An 11,660-nucleotide genomic window follows, 5' to 3' on the forward strand; every position below is an offset into this window, starting at 1 on the left:
TATAGGTATACAGATGAAAGCTTACAAGGAATTTAATACAAAGGAAAATGAAATAAAAAATCAGTAGACATATGAAATCTCTTTATATAACATACAGAAAAAGATCATTTGGAATGGCATGGGCAGATTTAGAGAAAATGTTTTCAATTATCCTTGATTTTAATTGTACCTATATGTCTTTTTTATTGGCATTTGTTTCCAGAGCAAACACAGACTCTCATGAAATGCTCATTAAATTTGGCAGTGCAATAACAGAATTCATTCTCCTGGGGCTTTCAGATTGCCCAGAACTCCAGCCTCTCTTCTTTGTGTTGTTTCTGGTTGTTTACCTCATCACTGTCTTAGGCAATCTGGGAATGATAATGTTAATCAGAATAGACTCTCGCCTTTACACACCCATGTACTTCTTCCTCACCAACTTAGCCTTTGTGGACGTGTGCTACACCTCCAGTGCAACTCCACAGATGCCGAGAACTTCGTTGTCTGAGAAGACCATTTCCTATACTGGCTGCTTTACCCAGTGTTATGTTTTCATCACACTCTTCCTTACCGAGATCCACATGTTGGTAGCCATGGCCTATGACCACTATGTGGCCATTGCAACACACTGCACTACAGTGTGAAAATGTCCAGGAGAGTCTGCACCTGCCTGGCCTCATTTCCTTATATTTATGGCTTCTCAGATGGTCTGTTCCAGGCCATCTTGAACTTCCACTTGAGCTTCTGTAGATCCAACGTCATCAACCACTTTTACTGTGCCGACCCACCCCTCATTAAGCTTTCTTGCTCTGATACTTATGTCAAGGAACATGCCAGGCTCATATCAGCTGGCTTCAACTTCTCCAGTTCCCTCACCATCATCCTGGTGTCCTATGCCCTTATTATTGCTGCCATACTCAGGATCAAACCAGAGAAAGGAAGACATAAGGCATTTTCCACCTGTGGTTCTCACATGATGGCTGTCACTCTATTTTAGGGGACAATCTTCTGCATGTATGTAAGGCCACAAACAGATAGGACTATTGAGGAATTCAAAATTATAGCTGTCTTCTACACCTTTGTCAGCCCAGTGCTTAATCCATTGATCTATAGTCTTTGAAACAAAGATGTAAAGTAGGCCTTGAAAAATATCCTCAGATGAAATATGACCACTAGGACGGCAATGTCCCCCCTTTCCAATAAACCACTATTCAGAACCTTTCACTCAAATCTTTGCAGTTGAAGATTAAATTTGTTTTTCTCAATTGCTATGTCTCGTGTCTCAGCTACAAATCTAAGGTCTAGGGAATAGGGAGCTGCATTTAAATCTAGGCTGTCACTCCCCAACATGTGATCCATGAAGCTGCACCCTCAGCATTGCCTCAGAGCTTGTTAGAAAGGCAGAATCCCAATTGGAACTCAGATCTCTGCATCCAAATCTGCATTTTTAACTAAATCTTCAGGTGACTTTTAAGCTTCTCATTTATCTTGGTGACAAATTCCCCACTGGTGCACCTTGGCAAATTGATGTGTTCTGAATGCTTATAAATATAAACATCATGACCATACTCTCAGTTCAGTCCCTTGAATTTCCTTTATTTTCAGTCCCGTCTATTTAGAGGGGTCGTTAAGAAACATTTTTCTGCACTCTGAGCAAAAGTAGAAACTATGATTTATAGTAGCGGTTTCCTGTTTCTGAGGAAACTACCTTTCTAGTGGTGGGAGCAGCAATCGGAAAAGAGAGGGGAGTTAGACCTGAGTTTGAGGATGGAATCAATGAGTTACTGGAACCCCCTTCCTCTCTTTGTCCCTCCAGCCAAGGAAGAACATTTTCTTCATCACTATCACTTGGAAAATGTAAGATAAGACTATGTGAAAGGAAGGATAAAACTTGAAGGAAAATAGGGTATTTGAAGAAATAATGGGCCATAGCAAATAGAACTCTGTACTTTTATTTGAATATTGATTTTATTCTTGATTATGCTTATTTAAGTAATATTCATTCTTTCCTTCCTGAGACTAGAACCAGGGAGATATGACGATTTATATGTCATAGAGGGAGGATGTGGTCTGGGAGAGAGATTAAAATTGGTCTGACCTTTTCACAAACCCTAAGTGAACTCTCAGGTTCGGTGCTAAACAATATTTAAAGGGTAAATAAAAGGTTGTTTTTCTTTCTAAATCCCTTAATCTCATTTTATTCCCTCAAAATCTGATTATGTCTAAAGTTTCTTTCTAGAAGCAATAAAGCCTATCAAGCCATCATTAGAGAATGAAAGGCATAAAACACTCTCTGCACATAAATATATATTAAGTTGAACCTAACTTCTTTAGGATGGTCTCTTATTTTTTGTACAAGCATCCTTTAAAACTATTTAAGGCAACAAAGAGAATTTGTTATGAGTATACAGCGTACTTCATGGCATCTGTGGTAGTTAGATTCAGTTGTCAACTTGGCCAGGTGAAGGTGCCTAGATCTATTGCTGTGGACATGAGCCAATGGCATGTGAACCTCATCTGTTGCTGATTATATCTGCAGTCGGCTAGGAGGCATGCCTGCTGCAATGAATGACGTTTGATTTAATTGGCTGGTGCTTAAATGAGAGAGCTCAATGTAGCACAGCCGAAGCAGCTCAGCATTCCTCATCTCAGCACTCCTCATCCCAGGCCTTTGGAGATGCAGAAAGAAAACACCCCAGGGCAAGATATTGGAACCCAGAGGCCTGGAGAGAAAGCCAGCAGAGAACACCCTGAGCCTTCCCACATAAGAAAGAACCTCAGATGAACGTTAGCTGCCCTTCCTCTGAAGAACTAATGAAATAAATCCCCTTTTAGTAAAAGCCAGTTCATCTCTAGTGTGTTGCATTCCAGCAGCTAGCAAATTAGAACAGCATCCAAGCAGCAGAGTGCAGTTGGAGCTCAGGAATCAGGTGGAATTTGGAACTGTTTTTGCTTTGTTCCAATATTAAGGAACTTTACATCTTTCTTGCACTGGTTTAGATTGATAGTACAATTTTGATTAGAAGTCATGAGTGAAGATATCCATTCCTGTCCCCATCTGGGGGGAAAGGGAGCACTTTTAATGCATCATTGGTAGTATTACATTAGCTGTAGATTTTTCATAGGTGTCTTATTCAATTAAGTAAGTTATTTTCTTTTCTTATTTTGCTGAGAATTTTCATCATTAATGGGGAATTGAATTTTTTTTATGTATGCTGTATGGTGCGGTCATATTTCAGTCTTTTCCCATGTGAATATCCTGTTTTTGCAACAACATTTATTGTTGTTTTTTTTTGTGAAAGTGCATGGGCTGGATATCAAACTTGGGTCTTCACGTGGTGAATGAGAATTCTACCACTAAACTATACTTGCTCCCCCTAGGGATATTCAGTTTTGAAAAAAAAGTTTCCTTTCTCTATAAAATGGCCTGAGATATTCTCCGTTATTCTGTTAATGTGATGAAATATGCTAAACCTGTCTTGCATTGCTCAAATTAAACCAATTTGTAATGGTGTTAGTTATCCTATCTATCTATTGAAGGATTAGATTTGTTTGTAAAATGACTAATATTTTTCATTTATGTTTAAGAGGTATAACTATACTGCAATTTTCTTTTTAAAAAAATGACTTCATTAGGTATTTTTAAATAAGATTATGCCACTTTCATAAAATGAGGTGAGAAGTATCTTAACTTCCTGGATTTTCTGAAAGGGTTTGATGAAGGCAGTGATATTTCCACCTAAATATTTATTTGAATTCACTAGTGAAATCATAAGGGTCTAAAGTTTTCATTGTGGGAAATTTTTATTGTAAATTAATTATTTAATAGATACAGAGTTTTTCATATTTTTTTCTTTTTCTCATGTGTGTTTGGGTAATTTTTGTGGTCTTTCAAGCAACCCATCCATTTTATATCATTCTGTAAATACTGATGTGCCCACTCACCAAATGACAACTAGGTTATGATGCATTCTTGGTCAGTCATGACAAGGTAGATCCTGACTTCATAAATATTAAAGCATAAACAAAAACTGTTTCTGAGAATTCATGCAATGCAGTAATTTAATTTAAAGCAAAACAGCTCTGGAGTTGGAATTTTCTCAGTGCTTACAAGTCTTTGGAAAAGCACAAAGAAATAATCAATTTGCTTGGAGACTATGGTCAGAGTGTCAGAGTATATTTCTCTTATGTGGACTGAAGTCAACAGAGCTCATATACATTCATTTGTTCATAAACTACAGCTTATTGGGGAGGCAATGTCCTTTATAGATAATGTGTTACACATGAATTTGATTCTTATTTCTAAAGTTTGATATATGTACTTGGTATAGGTGACAACTTCTTCAATTTAATGCTCTTTCTTGATTTGGAATAATAACCTCATACCATAATTTTTAATTTAATTTTATTAACATATTTTACATTCAATAAAATGTATTAATTTTCACTACATGTTATTGTGTTTTCACAAATATAAACATCCGTGAAACCACCACCACAATTTAGATAGAGATCAATGTCCCCACTGCGATGAAGTTCCCTTTTATCCCTTTGCAAACAGACAGCACCATGTGAACCTAGGACCTGGCAATTACAGATTTGCTTTCCTATTTTATTTTCTTCTCTTTTAGCACTTTATATATATGGAAACATAATATATATTGCTCTCTGTGGCTAGCTTCTTGGTTTACCAAAATATTTTTGAGAGACATCTATTTCTGCACAGAATCATTAATTTGAATTTTTCTGTTAAGGGGATTCCATTTTAAACATATACTACAATGGATTTCCCATTCATCTGTGGTTAGAATTTGGGCTGTTTTCACTTTTAGGATTTTCTTATGCTCCGTATGTCTTGGTATGGACCGTTAGTTTTATTCATTGTATGAGCACCTAGAAGCGGAATTGTTGGGTCATACATAAAAGGTAACTTTAATATTACAAGAAACTGAATGTTTTACAAAGTAATTGTAGCATTTCAGCTTCCCAGCATCAATGCATGAGTTTATTCACTGTATATTCTGGAAAACACTTTGTAATATAATTCCTTTTAATTTTAATCATTCTAGTGAGTAATTACGTGCCTCTTATGGTGATTTTCCACTGGAGTTTCCTAATAATTTATTATACTGACATTGATTTAATTCCTCTAAATGGTCCAATAAAAACACAACAGTTTTGATACTCATGTATTCTTGTGATAATTTTTAAATGGCAAAAGTAACTGCAAACACTTGAAATATTTAATGAGATATTAGTTAATTGAATTATTTTCTAAGTCTTTGAAGGAGTCTATAAATTATGAAATTTATGTAGAAGTCTGATATTGTAAAAAAATTCATATTATGCTGTTAGGCAAAATAAGTTCCAAACAATATAGTATGCATGATTAAGATTAAACACACACACACACACAAACACACACACACGAAGATAGAAATCTATGATGCCTACTTTCAGGTTAGGAGTGTTTGCTTCAGGGTGAGGATATATAATTCATTTATTTTCTTTAATCTTGTTTCATATTTCTTTTACCATATTTGCAAAAGTATAACCTACATTGTTACTACTTTTATCATCAATGTTATCATCATTGCCTGATTAAAATCACCATTATACAAAAAAAATGTTGCCTTAAAATCAGCCTTAAGGACAGTGTGATTTCACTGTTATAAGATGCAGTTATACCAATTGACAGGTAGGACATTCTACCTTCATACCTGGTCCTCTTTTCTTCACCTGATAAGCAATGTGGCAAAAAAAAATCATCCCTTAGGGCTGTTATCTTGCTTGACTACTCTAAGCACAAGTGAACATCTTCTCCAGGTTTTCCTCTTTTATTCTTTGTAACTAGAAACTTAGCGCATCTCACTCTTTTCAGCACTGTCCTAAAGATAAAAGCAAATAAAGTTGTGAAGTTGGAGGGATGTAAGATAATGAGAGGAAATTCATGGGTCTTTGACAAACCACGAAGCATGTGTACTTTAAAGGATGAAGGTGCTACTATGCTCGAATCATTAGTTTTCTTACCAAATAAGAAGCCACATTAAGGTTATGCTGATTTTGGGGAACTCCATAATATTGAAATTAATAAAAAATTATCAATTTAAACACTTTATGAACAGAACTAAGGATATTTCTGAGTGAAATACAAACTTTTTTTAATCCACTCAGAACAGCCATATGGCTCAGTTCTTCTTTCTACATATATCCATGTTTATTCAGTCTTTTTCCCATTTCTCACTTTCTCTCCAGTAGCAATTCCCCAGTACCTTGGTGTCCTGTCATTCTCAGCAAATTCATACCAGTTTAACAACTGAAAATATGGATTGCTTCTTCACTTATTTTCTATCTTTTCCCTTATAGCTCTCCTTTTATCACCCAATATTCCCATTCATTTCATCCCCTTTCCATATATATTTTACATCCCATCTATCAGGAGATCCTGTCACCTCTAAATCATAACATTATATAATGAATTGGAATACCACTAGTCAACACTGCCTCTGCTGCCAAAGAGGTCTAAGATGGAAATGAGGAGAAAAGTTGGGAAGTAGTGTAATATAAAGCTAAATAAAGGTTTTTAAAGCAGTTTGACTGTAATTTTGCTGGCAATGGAGAATTTTAATCAGTAGGATGAAAGGATCAGAGTTTCAAAAATTTTTTTAAGCAAACTTTCTTACTCAGGAGGGAAAGACAGCTTGACCCCAGATGTAGGAAAAGCACACACACACATAGAAACGTGCATATTTTTAAATGCAATAGATTACTGTTTATTTAAGGAATATTTGCTTTATTTAAATATTAAAATATTTAATATGTTAAAATAGGGAGATTTAATAGACATATTATCAGAACACCTTAGAAGTAATCTTATTTAATGCACGGAATGAAATATTTGATATTCCTGGCATTTTGGAGGCAATTTTTTTCTTGGTTTCTTTGTTATTTCAGCATATGAATTCTCCATTCTGAAATAAGCTATAAAGAACTATGCAACAATGATTGAATTTATTCTCCTGTGATCCATGGATCCTCCAGAGCTAGTGTCTTCTACTTGTGGGGTTCCTCATCATCTATATGATTACTGTAGTTGAGAACCTTGGCTGGAATCCATTAATTAAATTTGGTTCACATCTGCAAATTCCCATGTACAGTTTCTCAATAACTGGGCCCTTATTAACTTCTGCTCCTCTTCTGTCATTGCCCCTAATATGCTGATGAATTTCTGGGTGGACAACCCAGTCAATTCATTTAATGAATGGCCCACTCAATCATTCTTTTACTCTTTTGTGTTTTTTTTTTGCTGTCATAGAGGGTGTCCTGTTAACTGGGATGGTCTATGACTGTTTCAAGGGCACAAAATTTCCTTACACAGTCACTGTGTCTCTCCATCTGGATGGCCTTGTGTTGGCTACATATCTTGCAGGCTTTGTGAATGCTGCCATTTGTACTGGTTTCAACTTACGATTGACTTTCTGCTGCTCTACTGTCACCAGTCACTTTTTGCTGGGATACTTCAATCCTCCTGAACCTCTCCTGTTCTGACACACATGCCAATAAGTTGTCATTTTTGTTTTTGTTAGTTTTAATGAACTCATCCACCTCCTGACTCTTCTCATTTCTTATCTCTACATCTTTACTGCCATCCTGAGGAAACATTTCCCTGAGGCAAATCACAAAATTTTCTTCGTCTGTGCTTCCCATTTTATAGTGGCCATCCCTTTTCTTTACAACAATCTTAATTGTGTGTCTGCAAGCCAGTTCCACCTACTCAATAGACCAAGACAAAGGGGTGTCTGTATTTTATTCAGTGGCAATCCCCATTTAAATAATTTAATCTATAGTCTGAGAAACAAGGAGTTCAGACTTCCGTAGGCAAAAATTTTAAAACATTCTCTTTTACTTCTGTATTTAGAATTATCCAAGTATGGGATTTTAGGATTCGAACTTAGACATGACTGAACACACTTCTATTCACTCTGGTTCCAACTTTCTTTCTGTCCTATTACCCCTAAATGCTGTCTTTTTCCAGAGATCAACCATTGACCTGTAAACACAAATTGTTTTCAATTAATTGCAAGTGAAGAAAATATACTAGGCACAATACTGGTGTATCCCTTTGTCATAGAAAAAATACATTGTCCAAATAGAAAGTAGCCACTTAAATGACCAGGTATTATCTCACTTTTGGTTATAGCATATGGTTTTTTTTTATGAGAAATGGAGTTGAAATACATAAATTTATCCTTCTCTCTTTTCCATTTTAGGTATAGTGTATCATATAAGTTTCCTGCTTTCCTTTATTGTTTATCCAATGACTGTTGTCCATTTTTTTTCATTAAAACCTATCCTTCAAGACACAGCAGAAATATTATCTCTTCTATGAAATCTGTGATGGTCCCTTGGACTTCCCAAAGTGGACAGTTACACAAATACCCTGTTCTACAGGTAATGTAACCCTAAGGAATTCCTTCGTCTTGGAAAATAACTTTGTATAATATTTCCTAACATCAACTGAGAGTTTCTAGGAAAAATTAATACTTTATATTATATATTATAATATATATTATAATATAATTATATATTATATATTATAATATATATTATATAATATATAATTATATATTATATAATATAAAATATATTTTTATAGATTTATATTTCTGCCACTATATACACATGCTTTTATACTAGATGACCAACAAATTTTTAACATTAAGAAAGACAAATCCTTATTAAAAGCACACAGAGATGGCAGATGGAACTGAATGTGCAACAAGTACAATTTCAGAAAATCAATGTTGGAAATGAAACATTCCCCTATATATGGTTGTTCAATCTTTTGGATAATGTTTTATACTTTTTACAGCAAGATGTACCATGCTTTTTGAAACTGCACACTTTAATAAACATATCTCAGTAGCTTATATCTTTCATTTGATACAGAATATAAATGTGGTTTCAATAATTTTCAATAGGATGTTTCAACTGAATAGACAAAAAGTTCATCAAATTAACATAGACCTGGAATTAGGACTCAGTGCCAGCCACCAGGTTTCTTTCTCTCTCTCTCTCCTTCTTACTATCTCTCTGTCCTTTTTAAATAATTTCTCATCTCATATTTTTGAGATAGTCAAAGAAAGCTCTACCAAACCAACAGTCATCTCAGAAAACCCAAGGCTTTGCCTTCTGAGGAGAAATGCCATAGGCTTAATAATATATAGTGAATAGACTTCACTATAAAAACAAGAGAAGACAAATAAAGAGCCTCAGAATTGACAAAAAGGCAGTAATCATTGTTGCTGCAATATGCTATCTAAAATATCCTGTCCCATCAAAAAGTTATGAGGCATGTCAAAACAGAAAATTATGCCTTATACACTGGTGAGTGGGAGAGGGGTGGAATGAAACAACAAAGAACAGAAACTGCCTAAGAGAATGACCAAGTTTCAGATTTTTTTTTAAGGAATAACACTTTCATTATCAGTTTATTTAAAACATTTTGTTTCCATTGTTATTACCTTTTTTAGAAAAATGATGGTATTAATATTATTCAGAAGATGTCTGACAATAGTTGCCTTTCCCTTTTTCTTCTCAGTCTTCCCTGATCACCACTTCCATTCTTCTCCATCCACTGAGACCTTCTCAAATGTGTTATGTCCTTGAGGATGTACTTATCCTTAACAAGTTTCAGATTTTAAAGTTGTTATTACAAATATGTTCAAAGAACAAAAAGAAACCAAAATAAAAATGTAAATGAAATGATGATGACAAGGTCCCATTCAAATCTAGAATATTGTTAAAGACATAGATATAACAAAAATAACCAAATGGAAAATTCTGGAGTCACAAAGTACAGTGACTGAAATGAAAAAGTCACTGAGAGGCTCAGGAGAAATTTGAATTGGCAGAAGATAAAATCTTTGATCTACAGAGATTATGAAAACTATAAAAGAGTGAAGAATGAAGAAAATGAACAAAGCCTCAGAGAAATATGGAACATGGTTAAACACACTGACACACACAAAATGGGAGTACCAGAAGAAGAGAAAGAGAGAAAGAGGGGAACATTTTGAAGAAATAATGAAGGTAATCTCTTATTTTTTCCAGAAGAGTTATAAACGTAGCTTTGACATCTAAGTTCATGATCCATTCAAATTAATATCTTAATATTAAAGTATGATGTAATATAGGAGCTGATTTTGATTTTTTTTTCAACAGAGACACTATTTTTCTGGAAGCATTACCCATTAAAATGCCTCTGTGACTTGGTTCAATTGATTATTGACTAAATATGAGTAGGTCTATTTCTTACTTCTTGTTTGGTACCATTAAATTAATTTATCTTTCCTTAGGTCTGGCCATTATTTTGATTATGGTAATTTTCATAAAAATTCTTGAAATTAGATCATGTTAATCCTCCAACTTTGTTCTTTTTTTTCAAAGTTACTTTGGCTTTTTGACATCATTTGTATATGAATATATATATATATGTATTCCAGTTAGAATCAGAGTGTCAATTTTTGAAAAAAAAATTGCCTGCTGAAATTTTAATTGGAGTGGTGTTCTAGTTTGCCAACTGCTGGAATGCAATATACCAGAAATGGAATGGCTCTTAAAAATGGGAATTTAATGAGTTACTAGTTTACAGTTCTATGGCCGAGAAAATGACCGAATTACAACAAATCTATAGAAATGTCCAATCAAAGACATCCAGGGAAAGACATCTTGGTTCAAGAAGGCTGATAAATTTCAGGGTTTCTCTCTCAAGTGGAAGGGCACATAGTGAAAAAAGTCAGGGCTCCTCTCTCATCTGGAAGGACACATGGCAAATACAGCATCATCTGCTAGCTTCTTCTCTCCTGGCTTCTGGTTTTATGAAGCTCCCTGGGAGGCATTATCCTTCTTCATCTCCAAAGGTCGCTGGTTCATGGACTCTGCTTTGTGGTGCTGCAGCATTCTGTGCACTCTCTGAATCTCCTTTCTTCAAAAATGCAAAAATGTTTCCTCTTTTGTAGGGCTCCAATAAACCAATCAAGACCCACCCAAGTGGGTGGAGACATGTCATCACCTAATCCAGTTTAACAACCACTCGACTAAGTCACATCATCCAGGGAGATGATCTGATTATAGTTTCAAATATACAGTATTGAATAAGGATTATTCTATCTTTATGAAATGGAATTTTGATTAAAACATGGCTTTTCTAGGCGGCATCCATCCTTTTAAACCAGCACAAGTGGCGTGAAACTACAAATCAATTTGGAAACAAGAGAGATTTTAACACTGTTGAATATTTCAATTCACACGTGTGGTATATATTCCTATGACTCAAATATTCTGTAATTTATTTCCACAGAAGTTTAGGTTTTCAGTATGCAGCACTTGAAAAATTTTATTGTATTTATTTCTAAGTAGTTTTTGCTTTTATTTTTTTCCTTTTTTATTAATTAAAAAATTAACTAACACAACATTTAGAAGTCATTCCATTCTACATATACAATCAGTAATTCTTAATATCATCACATAGATGCATCTTCATCATTTCTTAGTACATTTGCATCGATTCAGAAAAAGAAATGGAAAGACAACAGAAAAAGAAATAAAATGATAATAGAGAGAAAAAAATAAATAAAAAAATAAAATAAAATAATAAAAAAAACTATAGCTCAGATGCA

The 11,660-nt window shown here is 34.5% G+C and overlaps 1 pseudogene; it reads left to right on the plus strand.

Annotated features, from left to right (window-relative positions):
- The first annotated feature begins 224 nt into the window (after positions 1-224).
- LOC143645978 (olfactory receptor 5M11-like) lies at positions 225-1,099 on the plus strand (annotated as a pseudogene).
- The last annotated feature ends 10,561 nt before the right edge of the window (positions 1,100-11,660 follow it).

The sequence above is a fragment of the Tamandua tetradactyla genome, chromosome 9 (assembly GCF_023851605.1).
Source record: "Tamandua tetradactyla isolate mTamTet1 chromosome 9, mTamTet1.pri, whole genome shotgun sequence".
NCBI lineage: Eukaryota > Metazoa > Chordata > Mammalia > Pilosa > Myrmecophagidae > Tamandua > Tamandua tetradactyla.